Source organism: Callorhinus ursinus, unplaced genomic scaffold, assembly GCF_003265705.2.
Source record: "Callorhinus ursinus isolate GAN/ISIS: 27379988/994484 unplaced genomic scaffold, GSC_fseal_2.0 scaffold83, whole genome shotgun sequence".
Classification (NCBI taxonomy): domain Eukaryota; kingdom Metazoa; phylum Chordata; class Mammalia; order Carnivora; family Otariidae; genus Callorhinus; species Callorhinus ursinus.
In genome coordinates, this window is record NW_027397145.1 from 2464907 (window position 1) to 2480586 (window position 15680).

At 43.0% G+C, this 15680-nt stretch overlaps 1 protein-coding gene and 1 long non-coding RNA gene across 9 annotated transcripts in view; one reads left to right on the forward strand and one right to left on the reverse strand.

Moving 5' to 3' along the window:
- Positions 1-6794: 6794 nt before the first annotated feature.
- Positions 6795-7806, reverse strand: LOC141371643 (uncharacterized). Its single transcript, XR_012376739.1, has 2 exons — positions 7491-7806; positions 6795-7106 (listed from the first exon to the last, which is right to left on the reverse strand). It is a non-coding gene; the product is annotated as an uncharacterized lncRNA (long non-coding RNA).
- Positions 7807-7875: 69 nt separating this feature from the next.
- FAM13B (family with sequence similarity 13 member B) overlaps positions 7876-15680 on the forward strand; it is an 86274-nt gene continuing 78469 nt past the window's right edge. For 4 of the 8 annotated variants that reach the window (XM_025852307.2, XM_025852313.2, XM_025852308.2 and 1 more), the window contains exon 1: positions 7876-8191. The gene's annotated coding sequence lies outside the window, so the exon portion shown is untranslated. The remainder of the gene's footprint in view (positions 8192-15680) is intronic. The other 4 variants (XM_025852309.2, XM_025852311.2, XM_073887809.1 and 1 more) reach the window with 2 other exon arrangements.

Below are 15680 nucleotides of genomic sequence, written 5' to 3' on the forward strand. Positions count from 1 at the left end.
CAACCTACATGAGGTCACAGCGGCTGCCCAGAGAAAGTGATACTTAGGACTTAGGCTTATTGACATAATTACACTGTGTTCTCCACAAGGCAGGAACTAATCTACTGTGTTCACTGCTATGTCACCAGCACTTGGCACAGTACCTGGTACATTCTAGGTGCTCAATAAATATTTTTGAGTGCATCAATGAGTAAGAAGTATCCAAGTATTCCAGGTGGAGGAAAACAATATACATAAAGCAAACAAGAAGAAACCACTAGCAAAACCTTGTTAAAAGACAACAAATTTGGGGCGCCTGGGTGGCTCAGTCGGTTAAGCGTCTGCCTTCGGCTCAGGTCATGATCCCAGGGTCCTGGGATCGAGTCCCGCATCGGGCTCCCTGCTCGGCGGGGAGCCTGCTTCTCCCTCTGCCTGCCGCTCTGCCTACTTGTGCTCTCTCTCTTTCTCTGTCATATAAATTAATAAAATCTTAAAAAAAAAGACTCTCCCTCCCCCTCTGCTCCTCCCTTTTTCTCTCTCAAAGAAAGAAATAAATCTTAAAAAAAAAAGATGAAAAATTTGGTTATGCTAAGGGCCATTTCTTTTTTCAACAAGTGTTTTCATGGTACTTATTTTTGGTAAGACCTACTCATTTAGTATACAGGCAGTGCCATGCTCTGAAAGGGTGATAAGACATGCATAATAACTGTAATACTTCTCCCCGGTGTACAGTTTGGTTTCCATCACTATGAAAGAGTGAAATAAGAATGTAAGCCTTCAGGGGCCCCTGGGTGGCTCAGTCATTAAGCGTCTGCCTTCGGCTCAGGTCATGATCCCAGGGTCCTGGGATTGAGCCCCGCATTGGGCTCCCTGCTCGGCGGGAAGCCTGCTTCTCCCTCTCCCACTCCCCCTGCTTGTGTTCCCTCTCTCGCTGTGTCTCTCTCTGTCAAATAAATAAATAAAATCTTAAAAAAAAAAAGAATGTAAGCCTTCATACTTCAGAGTTTCTCTGCTGATGAGCTTGGGGACTGGAAAAACACTAGATGCTTCTGTAAATCATTATATACCCTGTCTTTAGTGGAAAAGAGCAGTCAGGTGAAAATATTTGGCATGAATGTGGTTGCATTTAGATTGCAGTATGCAAGTATCTGGGCTCTTAGTTTGCCAGAGAAGGTGTGGCCCTAATGAAGGGGTTTAAGGAGTCTGGCTGGTCAAATGGTAGGAAGATCCAAAAGCCTAAACCTTCTGAGGAAGAGGAAGAGTACGCAGAATGCCAAGATACTCCTGCCTGGATTTCTGGATTTTTTTTTCCTACCTGGGTAGCAGAATGCCCATGATTTTGTGAGGGTCATAATCTCATTGAACCTTTGAACACTTTTTAAATTTCCCTTACATGGATGTGGGGAGAGGGGAGAAGAGAAAAGGATATCTTTTTCTTTTTTTTTCTGTAAACTCCACCTCCGATGTGGGGCTCAAACCCATGACCCTGAGATCGAGAGTCACATGCTCTATCAGATGAGCCGGCCAGGCACCATCCCCTCTTTTTTAAACAATAAAAGTTCTGATTGTGGAAAAAATACTTAGTTGACTATGGGAATTTAATCAAGAAGCCAAAACAACTTAGTCTTTTTAAAAAAATTTTATTTATTTATTTATTTTTATTCTTTTAAAGATTTTATTTATTTGACAGAGAGAGACAGCGAGAGAGGGAACACAAGCAGGGGGAGCGGGAGAGGGAGAAGCAGGCTTCCCGCGGAGCAGGGAGCCCGATGTGGGGCTCGATCCCAGGACCCTGGGACCACGACCTGAGCCGAAGGCAGACGCTTAACTGACTGAGCCACCCAGGCGCCCCCAAAACAACTTAACTCTTATAGCTAATGATTTCATTGGCTTATATTATTGTCATACAGTGAATTCTGAGCGATCAGGCCAAAAATGTGGACTTGGCAAAGATGAGCATTACTGTCAATTGTTGTAGCTCTTTAAACTGGATGGTACCAGTAGCTGTGTGAGTGAATATAGAAGAAGAAATAAACATTATGTGAGCTTTGGTTCTATTCCAGAAACATTCTATTCCAGAGATATGTAAGATGAAGCTTTTTCAGGGCAGAGATCACTATTATATGCCCTAACACAGCCCGGACCCATAATAGTTGCTCAAGAAATATGTTTTGAATAAATAAATGGCTCAAAGGTTACTTGGGGTTGCTAAGATCAGAACAGTATTTGCCATTATTTTGGATGTTGGCGTGGGATTTGTACACCCTGGAACAGTTTCTTCTCTTTGCAGCGAGAAATATTTTTTTTTTTTGTTTATGAAGAACATGCATTCTCGCATGCTGGCACAATTGTCCTGGGGAAAGTGGCCCAGGCAGATTCCACTGCATTCCTCAGAAGAGCCAGCAATACCACTCTCCCATGGTGAGTTCCTTCTTTATGAGAAAATTTTAATTTTGTGGAGTTTTTAGTCCTTTTTTCCCAGTATACACGAATACTTCAGGAAGAAAAAATTAGTTGAGTTTGACTGACTTCGACAGCATTTTACTGCTCTGTGGGAGTCCAGGTAGTTACAACACTGTGTCCTGTGCAGTTTTTCTTGCACACAAAACTGCATGTTTCCCATACTTATCTATATATATATCTGCTTCTATAAGTGGGCAGTGTAAATATGCTTCCTAATTAGGGAGGAGGTACGCTCCTATGTATTACAATTCACAAGGTTCAGAATATCTTAAAAATAGCACCGAGAGTTTGGGGTTCTTAGTGGTTGTTGGTTTTCACTTAAAAATAAATTTACAAGTATTTAGCAACTTTTGCCAAGAAAGACTTCCACATGGGGCTCATTGCTAGTAATAAAAACCCAGACGGTGGCAAAACATCTCCAGAAACTTCTTTAGGTCTCTGAAAGCAGCATAGGAGAGAAGAGTGAAAAAAAAAATGTATACAGCTTATAAAACACTTTTAACCATACCAATTCATTTCAGTATCATTTTTCCTATTTTACCAATGGGGACTCTAAGGTACATTTAGGTTAAGTACCTTGATCAGAGTCACATGGCTACTAAGTGAAAGGGCTAGAACACAAATACAGGTTTTCTTTTTTTTTTAAGATTTTATTTATTTATTTGACACAGAGAGAGAGAGAATACAAGCAGGGGGAGCAGCAGAGGGAGAGAGAGAAGCAGGCTCCCCACTGAGCAGAGAGCCTGATCTCTGGGCTCGATCCCAGGACCCCAGGATCATGACCTGAGCCGAAGGCGGATGCTTAACCGACTGAGCCACCCAGGCGCCCCCAGGTTTTCTTATTATAAGTTCCATGTTCTTATTTCAGGTTCAACTTTCATAAGTATTGAATGTTTATTGTGCCTATTTTACTTTTTAAGTGATAGGATTGGTGGGGATGGGATATGTCTTTTTGGCTTTTGCTGGCTACTATGGCTCCAGTTTCTTATGAACACTGTATTAAAAAAGATAATAGCAGCCTTGAGTGAACAAAAGTTAATCTCTGTGCTGGTCCTCTAATAGCCTTGGCCAGATATGAGATCAATAAGAGTGAGGAGGACACTTAAATAAAGTTTCCTACCGAAGGCACAAGAGAAGGGCTCAACATCCTGCTGCATCTAGAAGAGCTGAATTCAAAGTGTCTGATGGGTAGGGCTGAGGGGGAGGTCCATTTGCATCCTCCTTGAATAATGTGAATAATGAGGTCGTCCGCTGTAAAGCACCAAGAAGACAAGACAGCTGCTCCCTAACTTCATCCCAGTGACGTGGGTAACCCTGGGGAGGCAGACATGCTGGAGTCCTCCCTGGCCTCTAGAACGTGTTTTGGGGTTGCAGCAAATAGGTATTTCTTCTCTAGTGATTTGACTCATGACTTCACTTTTTTTTTTTTTTTTAAGATTTTGTTTATTTATTTGACAGAGAGAGACACAGTGAGAGAGGGAACACAAGCAGGGGGAGTGGGAGAGGGAGAAGCAGGCTCCCCGCTGAGCAGGGAGCCAGATGTGGGACTTGATCCCAGGACCCCAGGATCATGACCTGAGCTTAAGGCAGATGCTTAACAATTGAGCCACCCAGGCGCCCCGACTTTATTTCTGAGGGGCCAAAAGCCTCTGCTCAGAGAAGCTGGGTAAGGTGTTTGTTTTCCTAGGCTATAAAAGTCACCTTGCAAAGAAATACTTAAAAAATTTCACCTGAAACAATAATTTTTCTGGCAGGCCTCACCTTCAGAGGAAGTCTTAGCAGCACACTAGTCACTTCTCATCCTGGCCAAACAGCTATCTGAAATGCTGTTTTTGACACCAATTATATATTAAAATGTAACTTCTACATCTAGAGGTGAAACATTTGGAGGCAAAAGGAAGAAAAAAAGTGATGTAATTTTGAGGAGTTTTCTTACAGTGACTGCAAAGTGTAGAAATTCTTTTTGTCACAAGATGTTACATTTTCGGCTAGATAATTCTTTCTTGTGGGGAAGGCTGTCCCATACATCATAGGATGTTTAGCAGTGTCCTTAACCTCTACCTGCTAGATGCCAATAGCACTTCCCCTGCTGGGTGCCAATAGCTCATAGAAGTGTCTTTAGACATGGCCATGAAAATTAGCCTTGGTTGAGAACTACTGTTTTTAACTGAAGCACCAGGATATTACAAACAAAACAAAACAAACTAACAAATGCCCCCACCTCCAAAAAACTCACTAAAATGAGTTCTGAAATGGACTCCCCCTGGAAATTTAGACAGAATCAGGTAGATAACTCTAAATGCTTAGAACAAGTTATAAAAGGTCAAGTGAGAATATTATTTCTTTGGAGACTTTGCTGCAATGCCGTGAATTCTTACCAGATGCCTGCCTTAGTTTTACCACAAGCTGAGGAAGAGGAACCTTCAGTGGAACTACTCAGAGTATTTTAGATGTGCCTCTTGTAGTTAGAGAGGCACAGTGGACCTGTGTCTGATTCCTGCCTGGAAAATATAGAGGAGAAGAGAAGGGCTGGCAACTGTTCTGGCAAAAGAGCTGAGGAATGCTGAAACCGCACTGCGTTGGCCTGTACTCCCCAGTTTGTTTGGGCAAGAAGTGCATGAGAGATTCACGTAGACCAGGTGTGGACCATAGAGCGCTACCACTAGCCTAAATAGCCCGATGAGAAAGTTCTCACATCCAGACACTTGGCATCTATTTGTAAACAGTCACACTTACTTTGGACAAAACACTTTACTGCCACCTGCTGGAAAACTGTCAAAATAAAGATACAAATCTACAACAAGGATGATGTGAAGGGCACTCCCTAGGGTGTGGAGTGCATCACCACGCACAACTAGACCGGGTGGCCCCAGGGTCACTTGCAAATGGGCCAGTGTGAGAGTGGTCATAGATCTTATCTGACAGGGTCCTTACAGAGAAAAACAAGTTTCAGCACACAAGAAGTTAGAGGTAGGCCTCCAGATTCCACAGGGCTGAAATAGTAAAAGAACTGCCAAAACAGAGTGCTTTTGCTCAGATCAACATATGGGGGCTTAAACTCACGACCCCGAGATTAAGAGTCATAAGCTCTATTGACTGAGCCAGCCAGGCACCTCTCAAACACCCTAGGAATTTTCTCTTCCTAAGGGCGACCATGGAACTCATGAAACCTGCCTGAATCAAGTATATAACAGATGTATTCCCATACCAGGTTTAAAGCGATGGTGAAAGATAAAAAAATAAAGAGTTTTTGGTTTGTTTTTGTTTTTTAAAATGATACTCCTGAATCTTGCATGGATTTGTATTGGTCACGTATCACACTGGTTATATACTATGAAGTAGGATCTGGAAAAGATATCTTCCAAGGGCATGTTCTTGAGTTTTACAAGGGAAAATGGTCATTAAATTGATTCATTTGTTTTTGGGAGCCCATATTTTGGCAGTGGGGCCATAAATGCTAGGCAATCTCTGTCCTCTGGGAGCTTACAGTCTTGGGTTTCATACTCAGAGTAATGTATCTATTACAGTCAGTTATGTCAACAAGAGCCTGTGTTGCATAGGTGGGGCAGGTACTCTAAGTTTTACTAGCTTATGATTAAGCTTTAGAAGCAATCATGTCCCCCCCTGTTCTTTAAGTATGGAACCACAGGTAAGGCTTCCATTTAAGATGTTTAAAGAAAGATACAAGGCTGAACGTGTATGCTGCATCTTGATTGGGCTGCTATGAAACTGAGGCCCTGTCTGATCCTTGGTTTGGCAAGATTACCTCACTTAAGCTTAATCAGGCTTTTTGAAATTAATATGGATAAAACAATTTTTTTTGTTATAACGCCTTGATAATTCAACCCAGTGAACAGAAGCTGATTTATAATCCTGATGTGAATCTATTAATTGAGAAAGAGTGTATAGCTAGTTTAACCAGTATTAGTCATGTGCCTTGGACACTTGCTTCTTAGTGGGTTTATTTACTTGAGACCCCTTAAGTGATGGGAAGACCACTTTATGGGTATGGAATCAGAGCATGGGTCTTTGCATGTTCTTAAAGGATATCCAGAATTTAAGTTTGCTAGTATATAAATTCAGTAAAGGCAAAGATCTCATTTGCTGATGAGTACAGAGAGAATAGAACACAGTAAGCATTCAGTGACTATTTGCTGAGTGAGGGATTGAATTTGAATTCAGTTTTTACCTGTCCTGATAATAGCTATTGATCCTGGTCTTTGCAATCAGTAGCCTCTCTCCTGGACAGAGTGGGAGCCCACTGAATACATTCTTATTCAGATTCTGCTGGTTCTAGGCTCTTGGTGGACCCCACCCTTCTTTTATGACAGCATCAACTGGGCATGTGACACTGAAGTTACAAATGATTTATTTTACTCTCTGATGAAAATTGGGAGCTACCCTGGCCTCTGTAACACATCATCTCACAGGGTGACTTTTTCTTTTCTTTTAAAAAAAAAAATCTCGTCCCAAGTTCTATGAGGGTTCTTGTTTGGCATATTCTGACTTGCACCTCAGGCAGGCAGGAGACACCGAATTGTGGCCATTTATATTTTGACAGACACCCAGAGTTCTTTGTGCAGGTGTGGATCTACCAGCCATCACGGAGTCAAAAACAGAACACTGCGTTTTAGTCAATGGAAGATCTCAAAGCCTTTAACACGCTAAAGGAAAGAAGAGATTGGCTGAATATTCACACGTCTGTGAGCGCGTGGGAGCTGCAGGGTCGGTCTGGGTGGCCATGCAAGTACCGACTCCCTAGGCTCAGAGGGCACCTTATTCTTTATGCCTCCTTTCAGCTCTGCGTTTGAACCTCTGGTTTAGTATAGGAAACTCCCTGTGAACATGTAGCCTATCGACTTTCATATTCCCAAACGGTTTCCGCACTAGAGGCATATATGTTCTCTCTGGAGTGTAGGTCTGGTCCTTAGGTGAAGAGGAAGGGTGGAGGGCGGGCAGGGTCCCCGATCTGACCCCCAACGCTGGGAATGGGAACGTGAGTCATCGCTTCGGCCTGTCTGGTGGCTTTCGGTCTCCATGCTCCTCACCTGGATAAGGGCACCCGGGTTTTCCGGGCCTTCTGCAGGAGGGCACGGGCCACTCTGCCGAGACCAGGAGACCGCGGTCTTTCAGATTTACTCTTTATCCCTCCTACGTCCCCTCCCGAGTTTTCTCTATCTTCTTTCCAAGCTCCTCTGGCTGAGGACCCCCCCACACCTCCTTTTGGCCCGCGCCCGGCTTCTCGCACTCTAACTCAGGGGCCTACGTTTGGGGCGGGAAAGGCAGGGTGGGTTCTAAAGCCCACACGCTGCTAGGCGGCGGCGAGGGACTTTGAGGAACCCCCCCCACCCCAACAGGGCGCGTACACCCCGCCTCCGCCCGCGGACCCGCCCCGCCCCCTCCCACGTACGTCACGTCCGGCCCGGCCTCCGCCCGCCCTCCGCCCTCCGCCCTCCGCTCTCCTCCCGCTCGCCGTTAGGGAGGGTCTGCGCTTCAGCCACTGCTTCAGTCGCCGCTCCTGCCCTCTCTTCCGCGTCTTCGCCGCCGCCACCGCCGGGGGCATCCGGGGGTTGCTTACCGGGCTGGCCCCGCGCCACAGCCGTCGCGTTAGCGTCCTGCCAGCGGCCGCCACAGGAGGAGGCTCGCCGGCCGCGGAGCCACCTGGGGCCTCAGTTCTCGCTCTATTGCCGTCGCCGCAGGTCCTGGAGAAGCGGCCGCGGCCGGGGAACGGGGCGTCGCGGTTCCAACGGTAGGTGAACGGGCGGGTACCCTTATTTGCGCATGCGCCGGTCGCCCAGCACCGCGGCTCTCCCCCTCTGCGCCCCCCAGCGCCTAATCCCACCCGCGCGGTTCTCAAGGGCGTTGCACGTCGGGGTGCCCGGGTTGGGGGCAGTGCCCTGAAGATGGGCTAGTACGTAGAGCGGGCCCTCTTTCTGCTCGAGCTTGAGGAGATGAAGCCGTGCCGGGGCTGCTGGGGGGTGTGGCAGTCTTCGATTTTTCAGCCGCTGCAATGCGCGTGAGCGGGTGTGCCTTCTTACCTCTTAGCTCCCCCAAAGTCCAAGGCGCAGCAACCCACGCGTTTGCTAGTCTCCCCTGAACACCAGATTGCGCCACCTCCCTGCCTACTTCCTTGATGCTGGTCGGTGAAGTTGGTGCAAAAAAAAAAAAAAAAAAAAGTGTGGTTTAATCTGGGCTCAACTGCGCCCCTTTTTAAGATCACGTGAGATGAGTGGTTGCTGACTTCCTTAAATCGCTCGGAGAATATAGCCAAAATTGGTACATTCGGGACTTGTCTAGAATGCACTTTGAATACGCAGGCCGGAGGGGGTACAGCGTTAAGTTTCAGATGGGGCGACTGCTTTCCGAGATAAGGTTATAGGAAATTGAATCGGTTGGCACACCTGACAAGTGAGAAATTGGTAGACTTTTGTAATTAATTAAAAATCAAACTGAGTTTTAGAAAGGCAGTTGTAGAATTTCATTCGTTCCCGCATTATGCAATTTAATCACCGAGAAAAGTACCTCAGGTTCGACATTTACCTTCTTTTCAAGGAGCTGGTAATCTAAAAATGACAGCCGGAACCACGGTAGTGCATACTGTGGACATTAAATAACTGGGATGCACTTTTAAAGGCAGACATTAAATGATAGTTTGAAGTAATGACTTTCTGAGTTAATGTGAGGCTGTGTCTTCAACTTTCCTTTTTCCAACCTTTTTCCAAGTACAGTAGCCATACTTCTTGGCCTGGGTTTCTCATGCGGACTGTGCATTTACTAATTACTTGATGAAGTTGGACGGGCTCTATTTGTGTCTCCATTGGGAGCTCCTCCTTTATTAATCTATGCTGCTTTTAAAATTAGGGCAGTATTTTCTCCAGTTTAGTTGTGTCACCAATTAGGGATTTTTGATACAACTTAAGTCTTTAGAAAGATGTAGAAAGGCATATCACAGTGTCATAAAATTCTTCACTGAATGAAGTAAATGTTACAGTATGTTTTTTATTAGAATGCCATTGTTTTAGGACAGAAAATGGCTGAAATGAATGCATTGTGACTTGTCACTTTTCCCTCACCAGTAAAATGACGGCTATTTTTATTATCGTTTATGAATAATCTCTCGTCTGTGCATGGCTTCTTCATTGTACACTAGTATTGGAGAATATAATAGTAGAAATTACTGTGGCTATGTTTGAAAAAAATTGTGGTTAAATAATACATAACAAAATTTACAATTTTAACAATTTTTAAATGAACAAGTTACGGCATTAAGTACAGTTACAATGTTGTGCAATCATTACCACTATCTAATATTTAAGGAACTTTTTTTATCATCCCAAACAGAGACTCTGTAGACAGTAGTTCCTCATTCCCTTTTACCCCTAACCCCTGGTAACCTTTATTCTATCTTCTGTCTCTATAAATTCGCCTATTCTTGGTACCTCAAGTAGGTGGAATGTGTTTGTCCTTTTGTGTTTGGCTTATTTCATTTAGCATGTTTTCATGGTTCATCTGTGTTACTAGAATTTACTTCCTTTTTAAGGCTGAATTCCATTGTATGTGTATGCAACATTTTGTTTATTCATCTGTTGATGGACATTTGGATTGTTTCTCCCTGTTAAAAAAAACGAAATTCAATTGAATTTAACAGTCTTAACTGGCTTTATTCAACTATTCATGAATCAGGCGGCATCCCATCCAGCAGATCGAAAGGAGCTCTCAGGAGCTGTACAAAATGGAAGGCTTTTATAGGCAGAAGGAGGCGGGACAAGGAAGTTACTAGCAAAGAGTGGGTTGTTTCAGGCAGGTCACCATACTTGGGTGGACAGCCTGAGTCTATCAGACAGATTACCTCACTAGTGCTGACCAGGAAATTCCAGACTGACTGGTTAAGATTACATTCTTGGGGGAGGCAGTTAGGTAGATATTAAGTTTTAGTTTGGTGATTTAGGTTTAGCCTGGGTGACTCCATTTTGGACCCATTGTCTGTCTCTCTTTTTTTTTAAGTAGGCTCCATGCTCAATGTGGGGCTTGAACTCACCCCCAAGGTCAAGCGTTACATGTTCTACTGACTGAGCCAGCCAGGTTCCCCCTGTTGTTTCTTTTTTAACATCCGTTTTGCCTGTTGTTAATAATGCCGCTGTGAATGTTTGTGTACAAATGGCTGTTTGAGTCCCTGCTTTTCATTCTTTTGAGTATGTATCTAGCAGTGGAATTGCTGCATCATATGGTAATTCTATGTTTAACTTTTTGGGGAACATCCAAACTGTTTTCCAGGGCTGCTGCACCATTTTGCATTCCTGTTAGCAAAGCACAAGGGTTCCATTTTCTCCACATCCTCTCCTAACAGTTGTTTCCAAGTTGTTTCTTTTTTTTTTGTGGTTGGTTGGTTGGTTTATTTGTTTGATAGTAGCCATCTTAATGGGGGTGAGCTGGTGTTACATTGTGGTTTTGCTTTTCATTTCCTTAAGAGATAAAGATGTTAGGGAGGCCTGGGTGGCTCAGTCGTGAAGTGTCTGCCTTCGGCTCAGGTCATGATCCCAGGGTCCTGGGATCGAGTCCTGCGTCAGGCTCCCTGCTCGGCTGGAAGCCTGCTTCTCCCTCTCCCACTCCCTCTGCTTGTGTTCCCTCTCTGTGTCTCTCTGTCAAAAACTGAATAAAAATCTCAAAAAAAAAAAAGATGAAGATGTTGAATGTCTTTTCATTTGTGTACCTTTGGAGAAATGTCTGTTCACATTCTTTGCTCATTTTTAGATTTTTTTTGTTTCTTTGTTTTATTTATTTATTTATAAAAATTTATTTATTTATTTATTTCAGAGAGAGAGAGAGAATGAGAGATAGAAAGCACGAGAGGGAAGAGGGTCAGAGGGAGAAGCAGTCTCCCTGCCGAGCAGGGAGCCCGATGCGGGACTCGATCCCAGGACTCCAGGATCATGACCTGAGCCGAAGGCAGTTGCTTAACCAACTGAGCCACCCAGGCGCCCTGTTTTATTTATTTTTTTAAAGACATTTGACAGAGACATAGCCAGAGAGGGAACACCAGCAGGGGGAGTGGGAGAAGAAGAAGCAGGCTTCCCGCTGAGCAGGGAGCCCAGTGCGGGGCTCTGTCCAAGGACCCTGGGATCATGACCTCAGCCGAAGGCAGACCCTTAACGACTGAGCCACCCAGGCACCCCTCTTTGTTGTTACTTAAAAAATTTTTAAAACTATTTTTAATATTAAATTTTTAATTTAATTTTTAAAATATTTTAAAAATGTTTTTATTTTTCTTTTTCTTTAAGATTTTATTTATTTGACAGAGAGAGACGCAGCGAGAGAGGGAACACAAGCAGGAGGAGCGGGAGAGGGAGAAGCAGGCTTCCCGCTGGGCAGGGAGCCTGATGCTGGCTCGATCCCAGGATCTGGGATCATGACCTGAGCCGAAAGCAGACGCTTAACGACTGTGCCACAATAGCTTTTTAAAGTTATTTTATACATGAATTAAATCTTTTATCTGAAAAGCTGTTCCAAAAGTGAATACAATACTGAAATTTAAAAAATAGAACTAGAAAATTTCTGTTTTATACATGGATAAACAACAGAGAGACTGATGATATCTGAAAAAGGTTTCCAGTTATATGGTAGGTCACTCTATATATATTTAGAACCCAACTGGATGTATGTCAGTACCAAGAACTTCTATCACTTCAATTTTACAAAGGTACATCCATTAAATAAAGGCCCTGTCTTCACCAGTGAGTAACATTACCCCTTCTAAACTTCCCTTTGTTTTTATTGAGTGTTTTATTAACATGGCTAGGGGCAGAGGAGGAGATTACTTGGTAGAGAAAAAGGAGTTGTAGTATGCACACATGAACTTGACCTGAGTCACTGTTGCCCAAGCGAGGCAGTAAGCTAACATGTGAATAGGTTCAATTTGGGGCCTTGTAGAAGAGCTGACTTTGATTGGAAATGGAAATAAGGAAGGATATTTGGAATGGAATGGAATAAAAGCAATTTTGCCTTAAAATCATGTGGTATACCGAATACATAGTAGTAGTAATGGGATTACAAGAGTAACTCATTATCAGATTCATTTATTCATTCACCAAATATTTATCTCCTTCTAAATTCCAAACTTAACAAGCAGTCACTTGGTGACAGTTGTATAACTTCGTAAATTTACTAGGCATCATTGAATTGTACACTTGAAAAGAGTGAATTTTGTGGTACGTAAAATATACCTTAATAAAGCTGTTTTTTTTTTAATTTATTTTTATTTTATTTTTTTAAAGATTTTATTTATTTAATTGACAGAGAGACAGAGAGAGAGGGAACACAAGCAGGGGGAGTGGGAGAGGGAGAAGCAGGCTTCCCGCAGAGCAGGGAGCCCGATGCGGGGCTCGATCCCAGGACTCTGGGATCATGACCTGAGCCGAAGGCAGTCGCTTAACCAACTGAGCCACCCAGGCGCCCCTGTTTTTTGTTTTTTTATTTTTTATTTATTTTTTAATTTTTTTTTTAAAGATTTTATTTATTTATTCATGAGAGACAGAGGGAGAGAGAGAGAGAGAGAGAGAAGCAGAGGGAGAAGCAGGCTCCCAAGGAGCAGGGAGCCCAATGCGGGACTCGATCCCAGGACCCTGGGATCATGACCTGAGCCGAAGGCAGACGCCCAACCATCTGAGCCACCCAGGTGCCCCTGTTTTTTGTTTTTTTAAACAACCCACCAGCAGACTTCATGGAGCTTATGCTGTCTTGGGAGAATAAGACATTAAACACAGAAAGAAGTATATAATAAAACTTAAACGATGAATATTTTGGAGCCAAGGAATGATATGCCTGGAGAGAATTTAACGGGGAGAGATCATTAGATAGAATAGGTTGGAGAAAGCCCCTCCAAGAATGGTACTTGAGTAAGAGCTGAAGATGAGTAGGATGAAGTGGGGGGAGTGTTTTAGGTAGATGAACCAGGATGTGTAAAAGTCTTAGGTTGAGGAAAATGAAGTGGATTTTAGAGGATAACTTAATGAAATTTACCGGATTTCTGTTAGAGGCAAATACTCCAATCTTTTCTGCCAAATTATTACTTAGCTATAGTGTGTATTTTCTTTTTTTTTAAAGATTGTATTATTTTTTTGCTAGAGAGAGAGAGTGGGTGGGAGGGAGAGCACACAAGCAAAGGGAGTGGCAGGCAGAGGGAAAAGCAGGCTCCTTGTGGAGCGGGGAGCCTGATGGCAGATGGATCCTGGGATCCAGGGATCATGACCTGAACCAAAGGCAGAAGCTCAACTGACTAAACCACCCAGGCACGCTCTAGTGTATATTTTCTTTTCCTTTTGTATATGATGCATGATAATTCATATCTCTTTGATTTTAAACAATTTTCAGAGGAATGTCTCTTAAGTTTATTATTGTCCTTTTTAGGGATAGAAAAACAACATGTTGAGCTGTTTACTTATTTTTTTCATTATATTCTTTTTTTTTTAAAGATTTTATTTGAGAGAGAGACAGAGCATGAGAGAGGGGAGGGTCAGAGGGAGAAGCAGACTTCCCAGTGAGCAGGGAGCCTGACGTGGGGCTCGATCCCAGGACCCCGGGATCATGACTTGAGCTGAAGGCGGGTGCTTAACTGCCTGAGCTGTTTACTTATTCTTAAAATATTTTTGCTTTTATCAAGCTGCTGTTCCATACATTTGGAGAGGAAAAGTAAAAAGAAACAAGAATTTTTTTTTTATTGTTGAAGTATATTTGACATTGCAATGTTAAATTAGTTTCAGGTGTGTATCACAGTGACTCAACAGTTCTATACATTATTCAGTGCTCGCCACAGTAATTGTGGTTACGATATATCAGCATTATTACAGTATTGTTAATACATTCCCTTTGCTGTACTTTTCAACTCCATGACTTATAACTGGAAGTTTATACCTCTTAATCCCCTTCATCTATCTTACCCATTTCTCTGTATTTATGAATCTGTTGTTTATTTTATCACATATGAATATAAGTTAAATCATATGGTATTTTTCTTTCTCTGGTTTACTTCTCTTGGGCATAGTATCTTCATCCATCCATGTTGTGGCAGATGGCAAGATCTCATTCTTTTTTATGTCTGAGTATTACTCCATTGTGTGTGTGTGTGTGTGTGTGTGTGTGTGTGTGTGTTTGTGTGTACACCACATCTTCTTTATCCATTCATGGGACATTTGGGTTGTTCTTATATCTTGGCTGTTGTGAATAACGCTTCAGTAAACATAGGGGTGCATCTGTCTTTTTGAATTAGTGTTTTCATTTTCTTTGGATTAGTACCCAGTAGTTTGAAAACCACTTATTGATTGATATAGTGGGTGCTTAGTTGATTGGCAAGGAAGTGGGTGGTGGGAGGGTAGGTGCTTTGTGGTCCTAATTTGGGGAAAAAACACTAGTCACAGTGAATTAAAAATTGAGAAAGGCAGGGGCGCCTAGCTAGCTCTGTTAGTGGAGCATGAGACTCTTGATCTTGGGGTTGTGAGTTTGAGCCCCATGTTGGGTGTACAGATTACTTAAAAAAAATAAAATCCTTAAAAAACATTGGGGGGCACGCCTGGCTGGCTCAGTTGGTTAAGCGTCCAACTCTTGATCTCAGCTCAGGTCTTGATCTCAGGGTTGTGAGTTCAAGCCCCATGTTGGTTTCCACATTAGGCATGGAGCCTACTTAAAAAAAAAATTTGGAAAGGCAAAGGAACTCAAATTTAGAATCAGATGAGAGAATTTTTATAGGAAAAGCAGACCATATTATGGTTGATTGTAGAATAACTTTTGAAAAATAATTTCCAAAGATAAACTTTTTTCTACTAAGGAATATTGTAGTGTTTGAATATTGATTTTTGAGTGGCACGTACAGAATGTTTGTTTTATAAATTAGGAATATATCATATATTTCACTGAAATTTTATTTTTTTTTCTTAAAGATCTTATTTATTTGACAGAGAGAGACACAGCGAGAGAGGGAACACAAGCAGGGGGAGCAGGAGAGGGAGAAGCAGGCTCCCCGCCGACCAGGGAGCCCGATGCGGGGCTTGATCCCAGGACCCCGGGATCGCGACCTGAGCCAAAGGCAGACGCCCAACGACTGAGCCACGCAGGCGCCCCTTCACTGAAATTTTAAACAAAATTTTCAGTGATGATTGTAGTCATTGTTGCCTGAAAGAATATCCACTTAAAAGATAACAGTCTTAAGAGTTCTAGTCACTAGTTCAGTGACTTTGAACCAGTTTCTT